Genomic DNA, 20,474 nt, shown 5'->3' with positions numbered 1-20,474 from the left:
TTCCAGAAAAATCATTACATCCAAAAGTTTTCAAAATATCCAGCCTTTTACCTGTAGTTGAATTGCAAATTTCTCCTATCATTCAAAGGCTACATTACAGTATTTTTTTACGACTTCTCCTTACTGTTTATCTTACAAGGACCAAAACAATGGAAGTAGCAGATAGAATTGAAATTACCACCATTGCACTTCTGGTTGGCAGTGAATTTTGTGTTAGGGATAAGAGGGGGAGCAGTATTAGAATTCTAAATTATCTCAAAAAATGATGAAGCAGGAAGGCGGAATGGGGAGTTGTAGTTTAATGGGTACAGAGTTTCAGTTTTGCAAGATGAAAAGAGTTCTGGAGATGGATGGTGGTGATGGTTGTGCAATAATATGAATGTACTTAATACAACTGAACTGTATACTTCGAAATGGTTAAAAGAGTAAAGTTTACGTTAAATGTATTATACCACAAAAAAAAAAAATGGGGAAAAAATGAGGAAGCAAATGGAAAAAAAATCTCTACTACTTGTTTTGCAGAGGAGCACATCTGGGAAAAAGAAATAAGTTCCCTGTATTCCATGATGTTATGGTAGAAGAAGCCATAATCATAACAAACATTTATATGGTGCTTTACAGTTTACAAGTGCTTTTGTACATGTAACTTCATTGCCACAACAGCCTTGTGAAATACCTGATTATCCTCATTTTGTATATGAGAACTCTGAGACTAACGTAAAATAACTGCCCAAGATGGTATGGCTGGCAAAGAGTGGAAGAAATACATCATTCCAGGGCCCCAATTCCTTGCCCGATCTCTCTCCTATGAAACATACTACCAAGACGGCAGTGAAGCTCTTGAGCCGGCAAAACCTCTAAGTGTTTTCACTTGACAAGTCAAATGTTTCATATAAAAACTGAAAAGAGCAAATATTTAAATTGCACTTAAAAAAGAACTTTAGCTTAGGAAAACAACTTATTTTTGTAAGAGCTTTAGAAAGTTTAATGAAATATTAATTTTATTAATATCAATAACAAATAATACTCCACTGTTTGATTCCTTATTTTGTGTTTTTTTGCACTTTCAAATATTGATTTAATTTTTAAAATTTTCCCTCTATAATAAATGTATCATTCTAAAGGGGGAAACATGCAACGTGACCAGTTATCAGTGTGGCCAGGCAAAGTTTTAGAGAGGAAAATTGAGAAATTGACAACAATTTAGCCCTTTTTACTACCTCTTATCCTGTTAAAATACAAACAGAAAAGTTACATATTTCCAAATTAAATATTTGCATAAATGTAGATTTTTTAATGTAGATCTTCCCCTTGTTCCTCAAGTTTTCTTTGTCTTTTTTTTTTTTTTTTTTTGCGTTACGCGGGCCTCTCACTGTTGTGGCCTCTCCCGTTGCGGAGCACAGACTCCGGACGTGCAGGCTCAGCGGCCATGGCTCACGGGCCCAGCCGCTCCGCGGCATGTGGGATCCTCCCGGACCCGGGCACGAACCCATGTCCCCTGCATCGGCAGGCGGACTCTCAACCACTGCGCCAGCAGGGAAGCCCTCTTTGTCTATTTTTGGATGCAGGATCTGATCAAAGATTAAAAATTGTTATTGGCTCTTATTTCTGTTCAATATCATCTTGATTTGTAATAGATGATTTCTCCGACTTTTCAATATCTCTTAGAGTTTTGTGTTTAGATGATTTCCAGATAATTTAATCTGACAAGCAGATGTTTTTGGTAAACAGAAATCTGTTCTGTGAGATTTATTTTGTCTGTCAGCCCATTTATCTTTGGAATTACAAGCATCATAGGTAGCATGAACATTTCTTGTTCTCATATACTAACCACACGCATTCAATACCCATTATTATGGACCTGCTATGTGCCCAGTACTGCAAAAATAAAGACACAGTCCCATGAACTCGCACCATATTGATAGAGAAACTAACACATACACAAATTATTAGAATGAAATGGAATAAGTGTAATACTAGAACTATGTGCACATACTCTGGGGGTCATAAAAGTATTATTTTTGCCTCTGTAAGAAAAAGCTTCACAGAAGAAGAATCATCTGAGTTGGAACTAAAAGGATGAAAAGGTTTTCATAAGGAAAGGGATGGGAAGGTTTATACATATATATATTACTTTGTCCCTTGCCTAATGATTAGATGTTTTTCTTCAGTTAATAGTCTGGAGCCACATGCTATGTGACACTCTGACTGTAACACTAAAAACATCTTTAGGTTTCATAGCCAGTTCAGCACTTTTTTGTACAGTCTGCATTCTCTTTAGATTACTAAACTGTCTATCGTTTTCCACTGTGCCTGCCATTGAGTGGATTGATAACAATTTATTGTTGCTCAATAAATATTAAGCTTAACCATTAACTTCTTAATTCATTTACCACTGCACTGGTAGTGTCAGGATGCCCAGCTCCAGGGGATGCCATTCACATGAACACTATCTATGGGGGCTGGGCAGTCTTCACATCTGTTTGATCTAAGGCATTTATCTCCATTTTCCTTGTACGCAATTCTATTTTAACTACTGCATTTTCCTTTCCAGTTGAACTTCACTTACAGTAGAATTTTAAGAAAACAAAAATTGCTGCCGATTATTTATGCTGGTCACTTCTCCAGCTAATTTGATTAAACAGAATTTCTAGAACAGTAGTAATGACTTTCTAAGATACTGTATCATCACTTGTCCTAATCTCTTACTGGTATTGATGTAACATGGATCACTGGACAATGTAATCTCCATTGCATAGTTGATATGGATGGTTTCTGGTCAACTGATATATACCAGATTTATTCAGAAATCATACCAGCTTTGCGATTCCTGCTCAACTATGCTGAGTATTCTCTTTTAACCATTAACTGAATTTTGAAAAGGAATTTGATGTATCTCTAACTTCTTTTTGATGGTTAGTCAGGTCATAAATGGTCTATTGTCTAGAATCCTGAATGGCATTTACCTTGTTTTTGCTAATAAATATTTCAGGTTATTTTAACCTATAGCTGGGTTTTTTTGCATATTTGAAACAACTGGATAATAGACCAGTACTTAGATGGTTCCTCTGTACAACCTTACTTCATTTTACAAAGTTTTATTTTAAATCTTCTTTATACCATTAGATTCCTTTAACTTTGATATGTCTGCCAGGCAAGGGCTTTAAACAATAGCATTTTCCCTGCTTCAGATTTTTACCCATCAGAGGCCATGGGCTTTTTCTAAGAAAAAGAAATTCATGTGAATAGAGTGGTTTGAACATTCAATATTAGCTTATAAGAATGAGTTCTGTAGGACTTTCCAGCTCTAGGATTCTGTTGTATAATGGCAGAGTGGAAACAACAGATCGTAGTTGTGTGAATGTTACCTGTATTACATCAAGGAGAAAAACATCAAATTCATCCTGAATCAAATTGAACAGTTCAAAGAATTTTGACAGAGGTGAAAACTCAGTCAATTACTTGAATTGAGAATTATAATTTTCAGTGTTTAGACATCATTGAAATATTTTGCTATGTGGCACATTAGCGCTGAGGTGTCTGTGCAAAGGCACATGTAATCACCCCACTGTAATACCTCTGCGTGGGGTCTCTCACACAGTGACCTGTCCCCTGCAGAAACAGGAGGTCAAGAAACCAGTGATTCTTCCATGAGTACAGACAGAGGAAAACAGATTTTTCTGTCAGTGGGTCAGCCTCTTTCCAATTTTTGGAGGAGAATTTCTCTGCAGGTTACTTAGGAACAAATCAAGCACTTGGTCAACGCAAAATCAAATCTATCAGTTAATTATTTTTTTTAAGTCAGTAAAGGAGTGGCTTTTTTCCTGCACCCAGGAAAATATGTCTGTTTTCTTATAATTTATATGCAGTTGCATGGAGTTGCCTAGAGCATTTCATTAGCAACACATACAGTTATGTTTTAACACTACATGGCCAATAACCCACCTAATACAATCTTGTTCTCTTTCTAAGCAAATCTGGGAATGAACAATAAAAATAATAATTTCTAAAAAAAAACTATTGACATCAGGGTGATGATTAGCTCATAACCATAGCCTCTTCCATACCTCTCAGTAAATGCCAAATCTCACCTCAGTAGCCTTTTCTTTTCAAATGTTTCTCTAATGTTGTATTGACTTATATTAAATCTCTTATCTAATAATAACAAAAGCTAACTCTTTTTGAGCAATCAATATATATTGTCCCAGACACATAAGTATATTATCTCATTTAATCCTCACTACAACTCTATGAGGCGGGTCCATTTTAAACATGAGTAAATTTACATTGAGGCACAAAGTAGCTGAGTGACAGCTTGAGGTTGCATAACCAATAAGTACAGAGAGTGTATTAAAAGTCAGATTGTCTGAGGGATGACTGATACTCAGCAAGGGAAAAAAATGCTAGTCTTAAAAAACAGTGAGAAAATTAAACAGTTTTCCTTCTGCCATGTGAGGATCATAATGGAATTTTTCCTAAAAGATTATTTTAGAAAGCAGGAGATGCACCATAAAATTATACATGCTAAATTTGGGAGAAAAAATTCCCCCAGGCAGTGACCTTTTATTACTAAGATTGGATTTGGAAGCCAATTTTTATAGCTCAGTTAAAAACTGCTAAACCCAGGCAACTTATATAATAGAAATGCTGACATGACCTTAATTCCAGAGGTGCAAAGGGTATAATTGAATTTAAGAACAATGTATCTCCTCCATTAAGTCATTAAATAGATCGTAATAATCTGACACATTTGGTAAGTACGACATGAAAGCGGTTAACGATGGTATGCAAATAAAATGAGCTTGCACTATTAGCTACTGTATTTTGCTTGTGTTTGCCAAATATTACATGAAATGGCAATACATTTAGAAAATATTATGGCAATATATTTTAAATGTTCCTGAACATGATGCCAACACAGAGAGAGGAAATGTTAGAATATACAGGATATTGCCAAGTGCCTATGTGTAATTTAGATAAGTTATATTTACTGTTCGTAGAATTAAACTTAATCAGAAATACATTCCTTTGACCCAAACTTCCGGAGTTGCCCCAGTGGTGTAGTGCACCTGGTTCAAGAGCATATATATAACAATGGCAACTAAATGCCAAAATCAGAACATTCCTCCACACAGATGTATATTTGGCATTGTTGAGGAAAAAATCCAGATGTTTGGCATCATGCAACTAAATGCATAAATCCAAGTGAAATCATGAGTTAAACACACATTCAGGGAATTTAATCAATATAGACAACTAGTTGGGCTCATTCTAAATCAAACAAAACAAAGCCAAAACCCCTCTCTTCTTTCTTAAAGGCAGGGCTAGAGACCTAGATTTTCAATTTATATTGTCAAAAATCTTCATTTAATCTGTTTCTAGGACCAATAATGAAGTGTACTAATAATTTCAGTGCAACAGAGAATCCAGTAGTGCAAAACATAATTCCAACAATTATTTTAACCAGATCTTCTGTTTGTTTTATCTCCTTACATAAATCTAAATAACAAATAAGAGTTAGTAAATAAAAATATATCTAATAGATTTTCTAGGTAACAATTGCTCACAATAACTGCAAATATTTTCAAATGTTTTATTTTAGGTTTATATACGGACAGCAAGTCAGGGATGTGAATACGTACATTTATGTAAGAGATGCAGTGGTTGAGAATCTGCCTGCCAATGCAGGGGACACGGTTTCGAGCCCTGGTCTGGGAATATCCCACATGCCGCGGAGCAACTGGGCCCACGAGCCACAACTACTGAGCCTGCGCGACTGCAGCCTGTGCTCCGCGACAAGAGAGGCTGCGACAGTGAGAGGCCCGCATACCGCGATGAAGAGTGGCCCCCTCTCGCCACAACCTGAGAAAGCCCTCGCACAGAAACGAAGACCCAACACAGCCAAAAATAAATAAATAAATTTATAAAAACAAAAAGAGAGATATAATAGCAATGTAAAAATTGAAAATGTCAGAAATCACTGCCACAGTGAAATAGATAAAAAAAAAAAATCAAGGGTTTAAATTGCATATAATTGACTCAGTGTGATAGATGACTGCAAAAATGGCTCCAATTTTCCCCACTTATTACAATGTGTTTATACAGCTCCTCCCATCACAATGTGACATTTATTTGTCCCACACTCCTACCCCTTGAATTAAGCTGTCTTGCAACTTGTTTTGGCCTCTAGAATGTGATGAGGTGCCATATTTAGCTGGGCTCTTAAGAGGTGTTATGCACACTCACCCCCTGTCTTGCTCTTCTTCCTCTTCTCCACAACTCTGGCCTGGCCTGCTGAATAATGAGAGACTATGTGAAAGAGAGCCAAATTGTCCCAGCTGGGGCCCTCCTAGACCAGCCAGCCAGCCTCCAGATGACCCACCAGCTGATCGCAGATGCACAAGCAAGCCCAAGAAGAGCTGAACCTGGCACAGACCAGCAGAACCCACCCAGATGATTTGTAAGCTTATGAGAAACAATAAATGGTTGTTTTAAGCCAATAAGTTTTGAGGTAGTTTCTTATGCAGCAATAGATAACTGATACAATCAGCATCAGACAATATTTTTGTAGCAAAATATTGCAAATACCACGGTTTTCTCCAAATATTAATGATCCTTGAACTTATATACATTTAACATTTTTTAATGCACTGTCACAGACTTGGCTTGTGTGATTGGAAAGACAAATATGATTATCCTCATTCTAAAGATGAGAAAACTGAGACACAGAAAAGTTAAATCATGCAGCCAGCTATTGAGGAAAGGAGTGAGGGTAAGATAAAGAGTAGAAGACAGTCGTTTTCTCTCTAAATCCGTATCAATTTCCAATAATCCTTATGATCTTAACTGGCTTCATTATGATTTTGACTTAAGGATTAAAAAGTATCAGCAGTCTGGTACCCCAGCTAATGTGGCAAGTTCTATCTTCACCATTAGGAAGACTAGGGTATCACAGACTCCAATAAATCCACTAAAACAAAAAATGAGAAACAAAAAACAAAAACCTACACATAATTTAATGTTAACTGTTGTTGTTTTTGTTTTTGAATGTCTTAGAATTCCGTGGTGTTTACCTTTCCTTCAGAAGAAAAAGGAGCAGGAGGAAAATTCACCTCTCTTACTTTGGTGTCAATCTTGGGATTATTTAATAAACCAATTAAAAAGATTCAGAATGTACCAATCTTTATACTGAGATAACCACTGAGCAATCAATGATAATTAAAAAAATCAGTTGGGGCTTCCCTGGTGGCACAGTGGTTGAGAGTCCACCTGCCGATGCAGGGAACACGGGTTCGTGCCCCGGTCTGGGAAGATCCCACATGCCGCGGAGCGGCTGGGCCCGTGAGCCGTGGCCGCTGAGCCTGCACGCCCGGAGCCTGCGCTCCGCAACGGGAGAGGCCACGACAGTGAGAGGCCCCCGTACCACAAAAAAGGAAGAAAGAAAAAAAAAAATCAATTGGTCTTCTGTAGTAATTAAATTTGTCCACTTAGATATAACTGATATTGTTCACAACTAATTATCCAAGTACAGGCTCTGAGGGACTTGTAGAGACTGAAGGATTGAGCCAAAGATTCTTCCTAATTTGAAATTGGACTGAACGCCATGTTTTCTCAAAAACGGATTAAGTCTTCCCTAGAAACACAGTACTGAACAAACTCAAATACAGTCAGGAAATCAGTATTTCATTAGGAGCAGTTTAGCATACTCTCCAGTACTCTTTGTGTAGCCATGGGCTAATCACTTAACCCCTGTTTTAGTGCCCTCATCCACAAAACCGAGAAAATAACAGTATCTACTTCATGGAGTTGTTGTAAGCATTAAACTATGAGTAGTAAAGTGTTTAGAACAGTAAGCACTGTGTTAACATCATTATTAAGTTCTCTTGGAACTTTTTTTAAGAAAGAATCGTAAGATAGTCACCAAGCACAAGTTTATTCCATTGCTTTATTCTCGCACCTAATTCCTGTAGGCATTTTACATTCAAGGATTACTACTGCCCTTTCCCATATTACAAGATTCAGTTGTTCTTCTTGGGATAAAAGATAGCTAAAATAGGGAAATGGGAAGTTCACATTTGCTGTGTGCCATATCTGATTACAAGTTATTAAGCCAATCCTCCCTTGCCTCTCATCAGCAATTTATTTCTCAGCACCAGTAGGAAGGAATAACAATAAAACACAGGATGATCTTATCACTGATGCTTAGCATTTGTATATTCACTTAAAAAGGTGGCAGAGCAATTTACTGCAGCCGTCAGGTGGCCTAAATGACATGTTAGCAAGTTATATAGATTTGCTATTACCTATTTATTCTGATATTCAATGCAAAAATGTCAGGGAGATCCCTACTTAAGTACACTAAATTACCGACTCCTGGGGCTGGGAAGTACACTGAGAAGCTATTAGTTATTGAACCCATCCCTCAGATAAGAATCTATGGCCCGTATAGGTGCAAACCTTTCCAAATTCTAGAGAAAGCTATTAAACTATCTTCTACATTATGATCCCCACTCTTCCAGGAAATTCTTTTCAAGATATTCTGACTTCAGCTTAGGTACACGTGCATTTGTTCTATCATTTGATGCAATGAAAACAGCTGGTGAGCCGTCCGACCCCCGCAGTATTTCATTGAATTCTCTCCTTCATCCCAGCCCTGTATTTCCCAGTACCAGCAAGACAGTTTTATCTGAATGTCATCCACTTATCCTATAAACTGTCTTCTCACGTGAGATTAAATTTAAAATATCCTGTGCACTCTGATTCTGAAAATGCAGGAATCATGACTTGAGCTTTGAAGTCCAGATATGCCTTCTCCAACCTTCTGAAATACCCATCAGTCATACAAGGGTTAAGGAAAAAGAACAGCCCCAAGGTCAGACCCTTCTCTATTGTTACTGCCAATAGGGGGTTAAACTATCTGGCCAAGGATCAGAACTTGAGCCAGAAGTCCGGCAACAACAGATCATAATAGCACAGTTCATGGCACATTGTAGCTCCTAAGTAAATGTAGAATTGAAAACAAGTAGGTGTATGAATGAAATGTAATAAAAAGCTCTTGTATTTCTAAATATATTTCTTAATTAAGAAATTCTGGCATTAAACAACCTGATGTTTCATGTAAGGAAAAACCAGATTTTGATTTTTGATGATATTAAGAAGGCTTTATAAAGCATCAGTTTCAAAATGGCAGACTGAGCACATGTATCTACCTCTATTTCTTTCCAATGTCATTAAAATTCCTATTTATTAATACACATTGGGCTAGAAAACAAGAAAAAGATCCAGTACCAGACTACAAAGTTTCAAGAAATATTACAGGAAAAATTATATATATATATATATATATATATATACTTTTTGTGTGTGTAATTATACACACACAATTATATATCTGGTGATGTCTGAGTAAGATCTATGGATTGTACTGATGTCAATTTTTTGGTTTTGACATTGAAGGGGATCAGAATATGCCATCTCAAAATATGTCATTTTGGCAAATTGATTATTTTGAAGTGAAGGCACTTGAGAAAAAACAGATGAATGAAGGGCACTCTGACTTCTCGCTTTCTGCCTAAAAGCAAGTTATAAATTTTCCCATGAGAAAGGTGCCGTCCCTATACAAGGAAGAGAAGAACATTCTATCACCAGAGATGAGGAACTGACCTGCACAAACAAACCTACTAAGATAACACTTATCTTCCACTGGTTTCCCCCATCTATTTCCTAGTCACTTTCCCATAATTTACCACCCCTAGAAGCTTAATCCCCTTTTCTTTTGTCTTGTAACTTTTTCACAAGTTTATCATTATTTGTTAAAATGATATATAAATTCTCAGGTACATCCCTTTCTTTGAGTTTTCATTTTTTTCTTTTCATTGAATCTATTAAACAAGAACAGCCTGCTGTGAAAAAAAGAGTAATAAGAGAATAATAACATAGAGTGCTAGGAAATCAGAAATGTGATTTTTGAAATTTAAAAATTCAACAAGTTCTAAAAATAACATAAAATAAAAATGAATTGGACATTAATGAAAAGACACTATAAAGAATAAACTGGACAGTATTAAAGATCAAACAAATAATAAGGAAGGTAAATGCAAGGAAATTTTCTATTGCGTAAAATTGAAAACCAAAGAAACAGAAAATATGAAACAAAATTGAGAGACAGTTGATATATGCAGAAAGGATCCAGGAATTTCAACAACTTTCGGCCCAGAGACAATGGGGTGGGGAACGGTGGGGGACAGAGAAGGAAAAAAAGAGAAAATTTTTCTGAGCTCAAGAAAAATACGAGTCTTCAGGATAAAGATACCTACTGAGATAACTGGATACACATGAGGAAGAAATAACATGGATCCACTTCTCACACAAAGGCAAAATCCAAACAGATCAGAGGTTTAAGTGTAAAAAGTGAAACCATACAAGTACTAGATGAAACTATGGATAAATTCCTCTATAACCTAGGAGTGAGGGAAATTTTTCTTAACTATGACCCCAAATCTAAAAGTATTAAAAGAAAAGATTGATAAATTTGATTACATACAAATTTTAAATAAATTTGTTTGTTTGTTTGCGGGGCAGGGGGGTTGCTTTGTTTTGTTTTGTTTTGTTATGGCCAAAAAATGTACTACAAAGGTGAGAAGATGTATTGCAAAAAAAATCTGCAACTTATATCATAGACAAATGGTAAAAATTCCACAAATTATATTACACAGGGTTAAAATTTCTAGTATATAAAGAGCTTCTAAAATTACTTTTTGAGAAGATATAGACCAATGATCATGTTAAAAGAAAAAAGGACTAGAGACATGAGCACACATTTTACAGGAAATAAAATGCAAATTGCTTTTAAACATATGAAAGGATGGTCAAAAACACTTATCATAAAACAAATGCAAATTAAAACTACAGTGAGATACCATTTCTCACCTTTGCTTCTGGCAAAAATCCAAATGAAAATCCAAGTGTTTGACAACGCATTTTGGAGAAGTTATGGGAAAACAAGTACTCATATATACTGTTGGCAGGAATACAAAATGGCACTACCCTCTACAGGGAGAGATATGACAATATCTAGCAAAAATATATATTCATTTACCCTTTGACCCAGCAATCTCATTTCTATGAATTTATCCCAGATATGCACTCTCAGATATACAAAAAAAAAACAAGTAATGTATGCACAAGGCTATTCATTGCACCATTATTTGTAATAGCAAAAGACTGGAAACAACTCAAATGTCCACCAATGAATGGACTGATTAAATAAAGCAAACATCTACACAACAGAGTACTGTGCAGTGGCAAAAAGGAGGGAAGACTATCTCTGGACTTCCCTGGTGGTGCAGTGGTTAAGAATCTGCCTGCCAATGCAGGGGACATTGGTTCGATCCCTGGTCCAGAAAGATCCCACATGCCGCGGAGCAACTAAGCCTGTGCACCACAACTACTGAGCTCGTGTGCCACAACTACTGAAGCCTGCCACCTAGAGCCTGTACTCCACAACAAGAGAAGCCAGTGCAATGAGAAGCCCGCGCACTGTAATAAAGAGTAGCCTCCTCTTGCCACAACTAGAGAAAGCCCATGCACAGCAACGAAGACCCAACGTAGCCAAAAAAATTTTTTTAATTAAAAAAGAAAAGACTGGGACTTCCCTGGTGGCGTAGTGGTTAAGAATCCGCCTGCCAATGCAGAGAACATGGGTTCGATCCCTGGTCCAGGAAGATCCCACGTGCCGTGGAGCAACTAAGCCCGTGCACCACAACTACTGAGCCCACGGGCCACAACTACTGAAGTCCTCATGCCTAGAGCCCATGCTCTGCAATGAGAAGCCCATGCACCACAACAAAGAATAGCCCCCAGTCACCGCAACTAGAGAAAGCCCGCGCGCAGCGACGAAGACCCAATGCTGCCAAAAATAAATACATAAATAATTTTTTTAAAAAAGACTATCTCTATGTATTGTTATAGAAAGATCTCCAAACTATAATATTAAGTGAAAGAAAGCAAAGTAAAACAAAAACAAAAAAAACTCTTTAGTAAAGAAGGGGGATACAAATATATTTTTGTAATTGCTTAAATTAACTAAAAACAAAAAAAGGAAGTATAAACCATAAAGAAATGCTTATTTTGGGGGGGAAGCAGGAAAAAAAATGATAAAAGAACAGGCATAGAAGCTAAACTTCTCTGAATATACCTTATTCAATAGATTTGACTTTGGAACCATGGAAAAGTTTTGCATAGTAATAACAGTCATATCAAAAATATTAAAGGTATTTCTAACACTCAAAAGCAAAATGATACAAATGAACCTAACTGTATATCAAATTGGTGACCTAACAATGCAGAGAAAATATATTTTAAATGACTTTAAAACACAATCATTTGACTGTGTATCCCTGGTGAGATGTGACTTATGGTGAAGGGAAAAACCTTCAAAAGTCCTAAACTTTTCTCACTAATCACATTGTTAGTACTATAATTCAGGAACCATTATACAGAGAGAAGGACAAAGTAAGTAAGCATATTAAAGTCTGAAGAACAAGGATTTCTGAGGAAGAGAAAAGAGATACTAACATAAAATCAAAGAAGTTTCATAGACCCCTGAATCAGAAACCAGACCAAATTAAGTCCCTTTGTTGTAATTTGTTGATAGGTTTCTCCTTCCTTTTTTCCCCCTTGTAAGCTATTTATTGAAGAAACTTGGTTGTCCGGTTGAATCTCCTGTATTCTGGGTTTTTTGTTGTATCCCCATAGTATCATTTAACATGACCCTCTGTCTCTGTATTTCCTGTAAACTGATAGTTGGATCTAGAGATTGTCTAATTTAGGTTAAATTTTTTTGCAAGAATACCTCTTAGATGGTGGTGTGTACTTCTTTCAGGAGGCACATAATACCCAGTTGTCTTTCTTTTTGTGATATCACCTCATCAGCTACTTTGTTACCCTGAAGTGTATTTCTTATGGGAAAGTATCTTAGGTCAGTTTCCTGGGAAACAGACTCTGAGATGAAGATTGCATGTCAGAGGCTTAAAAAGCAGAGCACTAGGGAACAACCCCATTGAGGGAAGCAGGGACTGGGTGAGGGAGGAGTTGAACTGTGATGGAGTTGAAAAGGAGGATTCACTCAGTCAATCCCACAAGGAGCTTTGAAGCTGGGGTAACCCTTCGAAGTGGAGGCCGTGCCTTTGTACCCCCTCCCACTCTTGCATCGACTAATCATTTTCTGTGGGCTGCCCCTAGGTTGAGGATGTAACCTTCGGTAAGATAGCTCCCTTTACCCAAAGACAATTCCTGGTGATGCTCCTGGCAGTTGAATGAGTGTCTCAGTCCTGAAGAGGGGGACCTGGGTGGTGCACTGAAGTATCCAACACAAAAAGGCAAGTTAAATGCTTGGTTCTTTCTGTTTATTTACCATATTTTAGATTTATGAGCTGGCTCCTTAGCATTCTGCAAAAGTTACCAGTGAGATATTTTTTAACATCATAAACTCATGGATTTTAACATATTTGATGTGTCTGCAATCCACTGCAGTAATTATTTCTGTTAGTTTCCATCTTTAGCCAGGGGAAACTTCCTCAAGTTAGCTCATGAACCCTTTGACATGACGCCCAATCAGTTTATAGGAAATACAGAGACAGAGAGTCATGTTAAATGATACTATGGGGATACAACAAAAAAACCCAGAATGTAGGAGATTCAATTGGACAACCAAGTTTCTTCAATAAATAGCTTACAAGGGGGAAAAAAGGAAGGAAAAACTATCAACAAATTACAACAAAGGGAATTAATTTGGTCTGGTTTCTGATTCAAAAAAAAACTATAAAAAAATTAGGAAACTATATAATCAGGCAACTTTGAACTCTCATTAGATATTCGATAATATTAAAGAAATGCTGGTGGTTTTAGGTGCGATAATGATATTGTGGTACTGTGAATATTTTTTGAAGATCTTTATCTTTTTAGAGATACATACTGAAATATAGTAACATTCCTTCTACTTTTATATACATTTGAAATTTTCAATACAAAATAAAATAATACAGAAAAACAATCCCACTGAGTGCTGAACAGAATGAAAAAAATGCAGTGCCCAACATTTTTCACTGTGTAAAGTAGTGATTTCTTTTACTTGCCTTCAAATAATACATAGTAATACATGGTATTGAACTATAATAAAAGGAGCATAATGATAAAAATCCTTATTGATTTAAGGTTGAAACACAGATCTCAAGAAATACACGAAATAATTAAAAAGGTAAATTAACCCTAATCTCCTATATAAAAAGATGAGTGAAAAACAATGGCTCTTTTGAAGGGAAACGTGATTTTAAAGACACTAAATGAGCTACAGAATGAATATTTCTATAGAACGCTTTAGTTTTTCACTATGGAATAATCACAACAGAACTAAGGGAAAAGGAGAGGCCTTCTATTAAAGGATGCCTGATAAGATACAGGTTACCCAATTAAATTTGGACTTCAGAGAAACAATAATTTTTTAGTGTAAGTATGTCTTAAATATTTTTCTTTGCAAAATCTGGCAACTCTACTTCTAATTCCTTACCCTGTTTTTTTCTTTTCTAGCCTTATTGAGATATAATTGACATATAATATTGTGTAAATTTCAGGTGTACAACATGATGATTTGGTATATATATAGAGTGAAATGCTTTCACTTATTTCTATAGTTGATTTTCTTCTTTCTTACCACCATTTGACTGCCTGTCCTAAGATGTTATCCATATGGTACTTCATTAAAGCAACTATTATTTAAAACCTCTCATATTGAGAAGTCAAGAGCGATTTCTAGCGCTATCACCTTGAAGATGGCAGTTCTGGTACAGGTATTTAAGTTTGAAATATCAGCAGAAAAATTATCCCCTAGAGAATGAGGGATCTGGAAAGTGTTTTTGACAGGTCCACCCCATTCTTACTCCAGCCAATGCTGCCACTTACTTGGTTCTCTCGCCTCCTCCCCTTTCCTTTGTAATAAAACACAAACTGTATTAGTCAACCAGATAATGGTGGTGGTGAGTGGGGGTTGATGAGGGCTCCACTGTACTGACTGCGCTGACTCAACCAGACGTGGTTTGAGGTGGGAAAAATGGGAACCAGAGAGAAGTCCCTTAGTCCCAAGCACCTTAGTCTTTTAAAGATGATCCCATCTCTTCAATGTCTCTACTACAACTCATATTATTTTCAAAGAACTTCCCTACACTTTCCTTTGTTACTCAGAAAAGGTCTGAAAGATAAAGAGGTTAAGCAACTGGCCAAAAGTCACACACCTGGGTGAACCTTGTAGTCCTGATTTTCATTCTGGGATTCTTCGTAGCATAATTTGGAGTATGGCTGGGTTTCGGTAAGGTTAGGGATTCTCTCCAGTGGAATTCCTGTGACTTGATCGCAGTTCAGACCCGGCCTTGGATCCTTCTAAGTGAGGGGCTCACTCTGCACATAGCCTCAGACTCAGTTCATTCAGTCCTCAACACATACTTAATGAACATTGGACTAGCTATGAGGAAACAGTGGTGGACAATACAAAAAAGGTTCCTGCCTTCATTGAACTCAGTTTAGGAGCCAATAGGCAATTAGATACGAAATAACAATGAAATGTGGTGACTATGACAGAGAGTTGTCAGAACTATACTAAGAGTCTCTAACCCCTATGTTGGAGAAGCCTCCCTGAGAAAGGGATGCTTAAGCTGACACCCACAAGACTAATAAGAATAATATAAGTGAAGGGAAAGAGGATGAGAGAGAACAGAAGAGTATCCCAAACAACAGTATTCCAAAGACCTGGAGGAGAAAGGAGGTAACATGGGGGTGGGGTGAGAAACAGGGCAGGACTAAAACATGGGGATGCATGAGCCAGGTCAATGATTTTGTGCTTTTTCAAGCCAATACATTTAATATACTTGTAAAATACTTACTCAAGGGAGAAGCTGATTAGCCTGGAGAAGAAGTAGTGAGGAGAACACAGGTGGCACCTCAGCCACTGCACTCTGGTCCTAAACATGGACACACTTTGGCCCCAAACCTGCAAAGTCTCTCAGCCAAATACAAGCTCTGCACCTAGCAGGACCTGCCCTCCCTAGAAGCTGTTTAGTGACCATCTATTGTTGCTGAAACAAACTCCTTGGGGGGCCGCTCCCCTCTTCCCACTCACTACCCCAAGAGGTTTCTTCTTTTCTTGTTTTCTTTTTTTGTTTTTGGTTTCTTCTTGTCAATTTTAACACAGTTCAGGTCTCAGTGAAGAGTTCTACTAAAAATAATTTCCTCTATCTTGGTACACTTACATGTTTGGCTTTAGCACTCTTCCCAATTGGCTGGTTTTCCCCAATTCTGACTTTGTGAGAGAGACAGATGAAACTGAAGAATTGACGGGGGTCAGGAGTGGAGGATTTTGTGCTGGGTGTGCAGTTCACATGTAATACTTCCTCCAGCATCGCTCACTCATTGGGTGGAGTCTTCAGGTCCATGCACAAGAACACATCCTGTCTCATGGCTGATATGGGAGCAGCAATGTGGAATGAAGCAGTGGTCCTCGAACCTCCCTGACCAGCAAATCAACGAGGCTTTTTAAAGTACAGATTCCTTGGTCCCATTCCCGACCTACTAAATCATCAGAATTTCTAGGGATAGGACTTAGGAATCTGTATTTTCAAAATTCTCCTTGAGTGAATCTGGTGTTAAACAATTCTGGGACTCGCTGAACTTTACTGTAAAAAGCACACATTTCAGAGCCAGTAAAACCTGATGTCAGACTCCCGGTCTAGCATTTATTAGCTGTGTGATCTTAGACAAGATTTTTTGCCTCTCTGAGCTTCAGTTCTCCAGTTTAAAAAAAAAAAAAAAAAAAAAAGGAGGAGAAGAAGGAGAAGAAAAAAGAAATAACATGACTTAGCTCATGTTTTTAGAGGATTGAATGAGATCATGACTAGCAAGTACCTGACAGAGCAATCCATAAGTGGTAGTAGTCACACCTTATCTTATCTTACCAAGATGCCAAGCTAATTCTGGTCCTAGTCCCACTTGCACCCCTACTTGCTGCCTTCTTGTATTTCCCAAGAACCTATTTTAACCCTCTTCCAACTTACCAGCAGCTTCCATGGGGAATGACATGAGATAATGGTTGTTGCCTACTGAGAAGAGGGGCTGAAATTGAAGCCACAGAAAAAAAAGAGTCTGTATACACACTCCCCAGCTCAGGCACAAAGACTTTCCCAAAGAGCTAGCTATCCCTCCTGATGACTGGATAAAGTTGCTGTATAACGGCCAAGGTCTATCTGACTTTTTCTTGGACGCAAGGGTCTGCAAACAAAACTAGCCCTAAAGGGGTAGTGGCTATATACTGTGCCCCTCTAATGACAGATAATTACTTCCAGGCACCTCCATTCATTATTAAGAAAAAAAGCTATACATGGAGACATACATCAAAATTTTCCTTTAACATAAATACTTGGATTGTTTAGCACATGTCTGTCAGAATTCAATTTTTAAACTCCTATTATTTCATTTTCCTCACAACATCCTTATGAATTAGGCTAAAGCAACATCTGTTAAAACAACATTAAAAACAACATCTTTTCCTAATGGTAAAATTAGTCTATGGTCATAAGACACAATTTGGAAAGTAGTGAAAATACTATATAAAGAAGAAAATTAAAATACATCTCTAATTACCACCTAGATACAATAAAATTAACATTTTGATGTATTTGTTTCAAGTATTTTATAATCATCTATTTTTTAAAATTGGCATAACAATATATAGTTTCTGAATCATGCTTTTTTATGCAACATTATATTATGAATTTTTAGTATATTGCTAAAAGTTTTCAAAACTGACATTTTTAATGCTGACAATATTGTAGCATTTAAAAATTCCATAATTTATTTCCCTGTTGTTGACATTTGGGTCCTCCCCTCCTTTTTTTTTTTTTTTTTTGTGGTCATAAATATTGAGAGCTAACTTTCTTATTTGCTGTTTACCTTTGGGAAAACCAACTTACAGAGGTTAAACGGCTTGCTGTAAGGTTAGGTCTGGAATACAAATTCTGTACTCCAGTCTAATTCTTTTTTTCATAGGCCACAAATATTAATTTATTTTAACACTATCAATCAGTGCTTAGACCATACTTGCTACTTTAATAAATTTTATTCCCTGGCCTTCATTTTTTTTTTCCTTAATGACATATTCCTTTAATGAATGTTAGAGAAGGAAAGACCCATGCAAGAAAGACAATTTCCACCTCCTGTCTGTCTCCCTGAAAGCAGGAAATAAATCTCTCCTGTGAAAGGTACACCATCTGGGGGCCGAGGCCTAAGGGTGGAAGGCTGCAGGCATGCTGACTCCTGCAAATCAATTCATTCTGGGAACCTTCCGTTGGGACTACTGAGGTGTCAGTGAGCTTTGTCACGACCATAGCCAACTCCACTCTCTGCCTGTTTCAGAGAATGGCCCATATATATGTCTTCTTTACCCAATTGATGGACACTTTGGTGGCTTCCATATATTGGCTATTGTCAATAAAGCTGCTGTGAACTTAGGGGTGCATGTATCTTTTTGAATTCGTGTTTTCGCTTCCTTCAGAAAGATACTCCAAAGTGTAATTACAGTGTCATATGGTGGTTCTATTTTTAATTTCTCGAGGAGCCTCTGAACTGTTTTCCATAGTCATAGTGGCTGTACCAAGGAACATTTCCAACAAAATGCATGAGGGTTCCCTTTTCTCCACATCCTCACCAATTCTTGTTATTTGGTGTCTTTTGGATGACAGCCATTCTTTCAGGTGTGAGGTGACGTCAAAGAGCACACTGCTGATGTTTTCTTCTAGGGTTTTGTGGCTTCAGGCCATGTGTTGAAGTATTTGATTCGTTTTGAGGTTATCTTTGCAGAGAAAAGGATCCCAGTTTGATTCTTGTGCATGTAGCTATCCAGTTTTCCCAACACCGTTTATTGAAGAGGCTATCTTTTCCCCATTGTATATTCTCACCTCCTTCGTCACAGAGGAATTGACCATATAAGCATGGCTTTATTTCTGGGCTCTCAGTTCTGTTCCATGGATCTGTGTGTATTTCTTTTGTGCCAATACCATGTTGTTTTGATGATTCTAGGTTTGTAGTATAGTTTGAAATCAGGGAGCGTGATATATCCAGGTTTGTGCTTCTTTCTTAAGATTGTATTGACTCTTCAGGTTCTTTTGTGTTTCCCCACACATTTTAGAATTCTTTGTTCTAGTTCTCCAAATAACCCCATAGGTATTTTGATAGGAATGGCATCGAAACTCTAGATTTCCCTGGGGTGTGGAATAATTTTAACAATACGAATTGTTCAACTCCATGAGCATGGCATATCTTTCTATTTGTTTGTGTCGTCTTCAATTTCTTTCATCAGCATCTTAGTTTTTGGAGTACAGGTCTTTTGCCTCCTTAGGTAGGTTTATTCCTAGGTTATTTTATTCTTTTTGATGCGATGGTAAATGCGATTGTTTCTTTCATTTCTCTTTCTGATCTTTCGTTGGTAGTGTATAGAAATGCAACAGATTTCTGTGTATTAATTTTGTATCCTGCAAATTTACCAAATTCATTGATGAGCTCTAGTAGTTTTGTGGTAGCATCTGTAGAATTTTCTATGTATAGTAGCATGTCATGTGCAAACAGCGACAGTGTTACTTCTTTTCCAGTTTGGATTCTTTTTATTTCTTTTTCTTCTCTGCTTGCCACGTCTAGGACTTCCAAAACCATGCTGAATAAAAGTGGTGCGAGTGGACATCCTTGTCTTGTTCCTGATCTTAGAGGAAATGCTTTCAGCTTTTCACCATTGAGTATGATGCAGAGAGTTACTCAGAAATGTGCACAGTTTTTCCTAGGTCCCTACTAGCAGTGGAAAAACAGCCAGGTCATGTAGTTCCTCACAGACCAAGAGGAGGATTTTCATGGCTCTCACCGTGAATGTGAGGGATAATCACTGGAGCTGAGAAGCTGCCATTTCCTCCTCACCTTCCTCCTGCTCTAGGTTGTTTTTTTTTTATTATTTTAATAAATTTATTTTATTTATTTATCTTTTGGGCTGCATTGGGTCTTCGTTGTTGCACACGGGCTTTCTCTAGTTGCAGAGAAAGGGGGCTACTCTTTGTTGTGGTGTGCGGGCTTCTCATTGTGGTGGCTTCTCTTTGTTGTGGAGCATGGGCTCTAGGAGCATGGGCTTCAGTAGTTATGGCTCATGGGCTCTAGAGCGCAGGCCCAGTAGTTGTGGTGCACGGGCTTAGTTGCTCTGCAGCATGTGGGACCTTCCCAGACCAGGGCTCGAACCTGCATCCCCAGCATCGGCAGGCGGATTCTTAACCACTGTGCCACCAGGGAAGTCCCTCTGGGTTGTTTTCTCATCAATATTATGTGGAGGAATTATATCAGCATCTTGAGAATATACCTTCAAAGGTTCCAGGACATCTCCCTCTTCCTGACCTTCA

General features: G+C 37.5%; 1 long non-coding RNA gene across 4 annotated transcripts in view; it reads right to left on the bottom strand.

Moving 5' to 3' along the window:
- Positions 1-20,474, bottom strand: part of LOC113607982 (uncharacterized) — a 103,893-nt gene that overhangs the window by 62,875 nt on the left and 20,544 nt on the right. The window contains exon 3 of one of the 4 annotated variants that reach the window (XR_003428164.1): positions 6,247-6,294. The exons of 2 other annotated variants lie outside the window; for them this stretch is intronic. This is a non-coding gene — a long non-coding RNA (uncharacterized LOC113607982). Of the gene's footprint in view, positions 1-1,467; positions 1,572-6,246; positions 6,295-20,474 lie in introns of those variants that run through there. One more of the 4 variants, XR_003428165.1, reaches the window with a different exon arrangement.

Source organism: Aethalodelphis obliquidens, unplaced genomic scaffold (assembly GCF_003676395.1).
Source record: "Aethalodelphis obliquidens isolate GAN/ISIS:26980383/991018 unplaced genomic scaffold, ASM367639v1 scaffold51, whole genome shotgun sequence".
NCBI classification, from domain to species: Eukaryota; Metazoa; Chordata; class Mammalia; order Artiodactyla; family Delphinidae; genus Aethalodelphis; species Aethalodelphis obliquidens.
The sequence above is the reverse complement of the archived record's forward strand: the minus strand, read 5'-3'. Positions and strand labels throughout refer to the sequence as shown.